The sequence below is a fragment of the Phyllostomus hastatus genome, unplaced genomic scaffold (assembly GCF_019186645.2).
Source record: "Phyllostomus hastatus isolate PE091 unplaced genomic scaffold, TTU_PhHast_1.1 phas_contig_17, whole genome shotgun sequence".
Taxonomy (NCBI): Eukaryota; Metazoa; Chordata; class Mammalia; order Chiroptera; family Phyllostomidae; genus Phyllostomus; species Phyllostomus hastatus.
The window spans coordinates 2,931,310-2,937,309 of NW_025333664.1; positions in this window are offsets into that span (position 1 = coordinate 2,931,310).

A 6,000-nucleotide genomic window follows, 5' to 3' on the forward strand; every position below is an offset into this window, starting at 1 on the left:
CCTGGCTGAGCCAGGTGACCCCAAAGCAGAGAAACCATATCAATTTGAGCCTAGAACCAAACCACTGAACTTTTCGTCACCTATAAATTTGAATCAACGATTGTCAATTTTTAAAAAATAAAGACCTTCCTGTTAAGTGAAATAGTTTGAATAGGAACAGGAACTTGAGTATGTTAATCTTGGGGAAATAGAACAAAATCCAGACATCAAACTATTTTCTAAATCAAAGATGGGCACATTTTTTTCCTGTAAAGGGTGAAATAGCAAATACAAGGGGGGACCCTTCCCCCCCAAAAAGTGGAATTATCTTCTGGAGGGCAGGACCCTTGTAGTACAGGCTTCCCCACTGGGTGAGTGTTCCAGGGACCTATCTGTATCAGTGTACCAGCTGGCGTTGTTGTGAGAGGCTGCATTCGGCTTCAGTGAATGTTTTTGAAGACCCTTTCAGTGCCTTTGCCCATTTCCTGACGGGTGATTCACGAGCGCACCTGCCCGCACCGCGCTGAGTGCTCAGCAGTTTTGACCGAAAACACCATGACCCCCGTGCCCCCTCCTCTATTTACCCGATCTCACCCTGAGCGACATTCTTTTTGTTTCCCAGGATGAAAAGGGTCCTTAAAGGGAAACATGTTGCCGACGTGGAAGAGGTGAGACAAAAACCAGCAGAGGCGCCAGAAGGCATCCAAACCGACGAGCCCAAACCCTGTCGTGAGCCGTGGGACCAACGTCTCCGTAGGTGCCTCGCGTCGCATGCAGAGCATGTTGGGGGTGACTGAAGTTCAAACATGTGAGAATAAATGCGCAATTTTCTCTATTGGGTCGGGCAAAATGTGCCTTGCGTTTTTTCTGTAAGGTGGCTCTAGCAGTGCTTAGTTGCCTTGAACTGCATTCAAAACAGTTTTGTTAGACTGCATTGGGACAGCTGTCCTATCAGCATGCATTAATTAAAAAAAGATCAAAATTGGTGAATTTTTGTGCAGCCATTTTAATATTGAAGATGGAAGAAGGTATGCAACATTTTTGGCGTATTATGCTTTATTATTTCAAGAAAGGTGAAAACGCAACTGAAACACAAAAAAAAGATCTGTGCGGTGCATGGAGATGGTGGTGTGACTGATTGCACGTGTCAGAAGTGGTCTGGGAAGTTTCTTGGTTACTATTGGCGTTTCAGCTATATAATTCTCTGCTGTGGTGTTACAGAACAACAAGGGGGGGCCTGGGACGATATACTATTACTGAAAGAAACCCCCAGGTCCGTTATGTCTACCGTCTATAGGAAAGATGTCTCTCAATGCCAGAGATTCGTGAAAAGGAAAGGAAATGTTTATTTAATGCTATACAGACTTAAAGTAGTGACCTAATGTCTTCATCAAAATCCTAAAGTCCCTTAAAACAGCCACAAACACACACAGTCCTTCCTTCCCTCTTTGCCCAGTCTGGGGTACCGCATCTCAGGAAAGGAAATAGAAGTCCGAGGCTCAGGCAGCCCCCGGTTCTTCCCAGTACTCCGTGCTAGGCTGGTAGGCCTCCCGGGGTTCCCAGCACCCTCAGCTGTGTCACCGGGATCTCTGCTAAAACTGGGTGGTGGTTCCCCCTTCTAAAGCTGCGTCCCATCCCCACTCTGGCTAAGGCACGTGGTCCTCTCTCCCAGGGCCATGGGAGTCCCCACTCAGCCAAAACCCTGTAGTTCTCACCCAGTGGCTGCTGCTTCTCCTTTTTAAGTCCCCGCGCCAATCTTCCTCTGCAGCCCCATTTCCAACTCCTCCCACACTCAGTTATACCTGCCAGTACTCTCAAAGCCTTCCAGCTTTACTGAGCTGCCAGTGTGAGTTTGGGCAGGTGTGGCCCCATGCCATGGAGCCAATCTTCTCCAAGCTGCCACACAGGTGCCGTGACTCGGGGAACCTGCCCCCCAGTTACGTCTTGGTGGGGAAGTTACTTCCATTCCCCTGGCCCAGAGCATGGCCACAGCTATTTAACATATCTATGCAACCAGGTAAAGGTTATAGATATGTTAAATGACCATGCCAGAGGGTAGCTGCAAGGCTGTTGTTACGCAAAACAGCTCTCAAAGGCCCTGCTCCATTTGTCCCTTGCCCCAACCCACACCTGGGGGGTGGGAGTGAAGACATCTTAAAATCTCCTGGACACCTTGAGTTCTGGACCCCATTTCAAATGCCCATTTGGGGTCCCCCCTCTTGGCTGCACCCTGTAGCAATCCCTCCTTTCAGATATACACCCACTTTAAATTCTTTTAAAGGACAATGGACTAAGGTCTCATCTTCTTGTAACTGCTTCCGGCTGGACTTGGATGTCATCCTACCTACCCGTGGGTCAGGGGTGCCCTGAAGGGGGATGGTGCAGCACAGAGGGAGTCCTTCCTGTAAGGGGAAGGACCTTACAGAATCCTGGTCAGTTGGCTGTCACCAGGAAGTCACAGGCTCGGTGTCCAAAGGCTGTCATTACTGGACTGTTGGCATCCTGGTCGTATTCTGGAGGTGACAGATTTGGAAAGAGTTGGAAGGCACAATTAAATCATAACCATTAAATGACAAAGGCAGGAACTTAAGTAAAAATGGCTTATCAGGAGGAAGGTGTACAAGGCATGGTACACCTATCCAAAACTCTGTGGTCTACTATACTTCATTCGGGCTAAGGGGGATATATTAGGATTTCCCTCCTTTCAGATATCTGGGCCCTTTCTGTTCAAGCCATCAGGACAGGAAAGGGAAAATTAGTTCTAAAGTGAAGCCCACAGACCGCCCAAACCGTTCACCAACCCAACCACTCAGTTCAGCCAAACCGTTGAGTTTCAGGGGGTGATGATGAAAATAGGCTCCTTAAGTGAGGCCTGTATTGCAACCAATCACTCAGGTAGTGAAATCATAGGCATACGCCCTATGGAAACAGAATAACACACAGGTTAGAATTCACACAACAATCCCCAAACCAGTGTCTGTGCCTGTGAGACTGTCCTTTGGGAAGACATTCAGTTTCAATTCCTGCAATGGCATTCAGCAATGGCAATTTGACAGGTTCTCTGTACCTGTAAATTGTACATCTTTGGTGATATTACACATCCAGTTTCAACTTTCAAATGAAAACAAACTTTCAAGACAGTTAGCTGCGCCATTCTGATATCTAATTCTGAGCACTGTGATTTTCCGTGAACCACAATTTTTCTCCTTAAGATCACCCTCACTGTTATTAAAGGGACTACTTTGAGTCCCGATTTTAATTTTTACTGTTTGTTTGCATAAACACACCAAGAGCAGCCTGGATCACTTATGATCTTTAAGTCTGCTTTGCTGGAACTCACACAGGGAACCTTTAGATTGACTTCTCAGTCTGCCCCTCAAGGCACAGAAGCAGAGCCACACATCCGCCATCTGGCTTCGCCTGTACCAGTTGTTTCACTCAGATCCTTGAGGCTTCCATTGTGCCCACAGGTTCCTTTTTGGCCATCTTTCATGAAAGCAACCTTCGTTCCTTCCCTGAAAAGACTGCCACAAACCACACAACCAACAACCAAAGTACCAGGCTTTTCTCGTGGGCTTACGCTAGCTTCGCAAGTCAATCCCAGTTCCTCAGGGCTTTCTGGTGACGACCAGAACCCATACATGCCTCCTTCAGGTGTGACATTCCAGTCAAAGTCTTCTTAACAAAACCACTGTTAGCGACTGGTCTTACTGGATTTATGCAAAGAAACCTTATGTCATCACTCACTCCTTCAGAATGCCAAATTCTGGAGGGATCAGGTGGGGAGAAAAATACAAAGCATGAAGGAAAACCTTTTTCCTTCTGATATCCACCAGGCTTCTCAAAGCTTTCACTTCCACAGACTTTTGGCAATGTTCACAAACCTTCTATTTTTTTTTTCATACACCTTCTGATATCCACCAGGCTTGCATCTCCATGCCTTATACCTCAATTACTAACTAACACCACATAATTCCTTCCTAAAACTTTCACTTTTCCATTTATCTTTACAGTTTCCCATTTATTTACCTAGAGTGTGAAGTTTCAACCTTCCCTGGAATCCTTAATTTGCCTTTCAGAGCAGATACAGAGCAAAATCCAAAACACAGAGTTCCAGAACAATACACAGGTAGGGGCATTCTCTTGCACCAGTGCGTCCATCGGTGCCTCGCAGAGACATGCTCCTCCAGGCCCGGTCTCATGGCAGAGACCTGCCCCTTTGCCTCTGGCTGAAGCACTCGTCAGCCCCGAGTGACCCTTCCTGGGTCCCGAGTGGCAAAGGCATGCTCCCCAACCGGTTGCAGGTGACCTTTCCTCGGTCTTACAGATACAGAGGGTTTCTGATCAGAGACAAAACCAATGTGAGAAATGTGCTCTTTTCCCACGAAACCAGAAAACAGGGAGTGCAGGTTTCCTCTGCTCCAGGTTTAAAACTTTCACATCCTTTACACATAATTTTACGCATCCAGATTTAACCATCAATCTCTTTTCATCCTGGTTCCTTTCCCACACCGGGAAGGACTGTACTTAAACTCAGCACTTAAACTCAGCATGGGGCAGCCAAAAGTCCCCGGCACGACAGGCACCTTCCACTGGAAGTCCCTAGATTTGCAGGGACCTCCTGCAGCTTTCTGAAGCTCAGACCTTGCAAACACCCTATGGATCAGATGGTCACCCATGGACCCCAGTTCATGACCTTCAGAACCAGAGCCATCCCTATCAGAACCAGCTACACAGAGAACCTGACTGCTGCAGTGCCCACACAGCAGCAGCACACAGCCCATGATCTGAAGAGAACCCTTAGCCACCGCCTTGTCCAGTTCCACGATGGCAGAACTCTCACATGACCGATCATCCAAGATGGCGGCAACCATGCCTGCTGGGTCATCCAAGATGGCGGCACCCATGCACGCTGAGTCATCCAAGATGGCGGCAACCGTGCCTGCTGGGTCATCCAAGATGGCGGCACCCACGCATGCTCAGTCCTCCCTGGTGGGGCAGTCACGTGGCTCATCCCCCATTTTACCCAAAATGGCGGCGCACTCACGTGACTTTCTGTCCAGTCCCCACCATGCATGCAGGCTCAGCTCACAGAGGCCAGGGCTTTGCTTCCTCCCCACACCCGAGTGCGGGTTCCCTTGGTGCCCCCTGGGCTCCCCGAAACTGTGGGTGAGCAGACCGGGGCCACCTGGGAGCAGCACGCTAACCAGACCATTGTCCACAGCTCCGTTGTTCCAAAACGGTGCTCAGACACCAGTGTTCAACCAAACCAGCTTCACGTCTCTGCTCCGTCCCCGTTTCGTTTCCTTTCCGCCTCTCCAGGCGTGCTAGGCGGCCGGTGCCCCCAGGAGGAGCGCGGAGAGATTCTCGAGACGGGGACAACCCCGAAGTCTCACCCCCCAGCACCCGAGGGGGTCGGTCTGCCACGGACAATGATCGTTCCAGCGGAGTCTCCAAAAACGTTACAGAGCAACAAGGGGGGGGCCTGGGGACGATACACTGTTACTGAAAGAAGCCCCCCGGGTCCGTTACGTCCGCCGTCTATAGGAAAGACGTCTCTCAATGCCAGAGACGCGTGAAAAGGAAAGGAAATGTTTATTTAATGCTGTACAGACTTAAGTAGTGACCTAATGTCTTCACCAAAAATCCTAAAGTCCCTTAAAACACCCACAGACACACACAGTCCTTCCTTCCCCCTTTGCCCAGGCTGGGGGACCGCATCTCAGGAAAGGAAATAGAAGTCTATGGCTCAGGCAGCCCCCAGTTCTTCCCAGTAATCCGTCTCAGCTGGTAGGCCTCCCTTGGTTCCCGGCACCATTAGCTGTGTCGCCGGGATCTCTGCTAAAACCAGGTGGTGGTTCCCCCTTCTAAAGCTGCGGGGGTCCCCACTCTGGCAAAGGCACGTGGTCCTCCCTCCCAGGACCACGGGAGTCCCCACCCAGCCAAAACAGCGTGCTTCTCTCCACAAAGCTGCGGGGAGTGGGGAGGTCGCCACTCTGCCAAAGCCGAGTGGCGATTCTC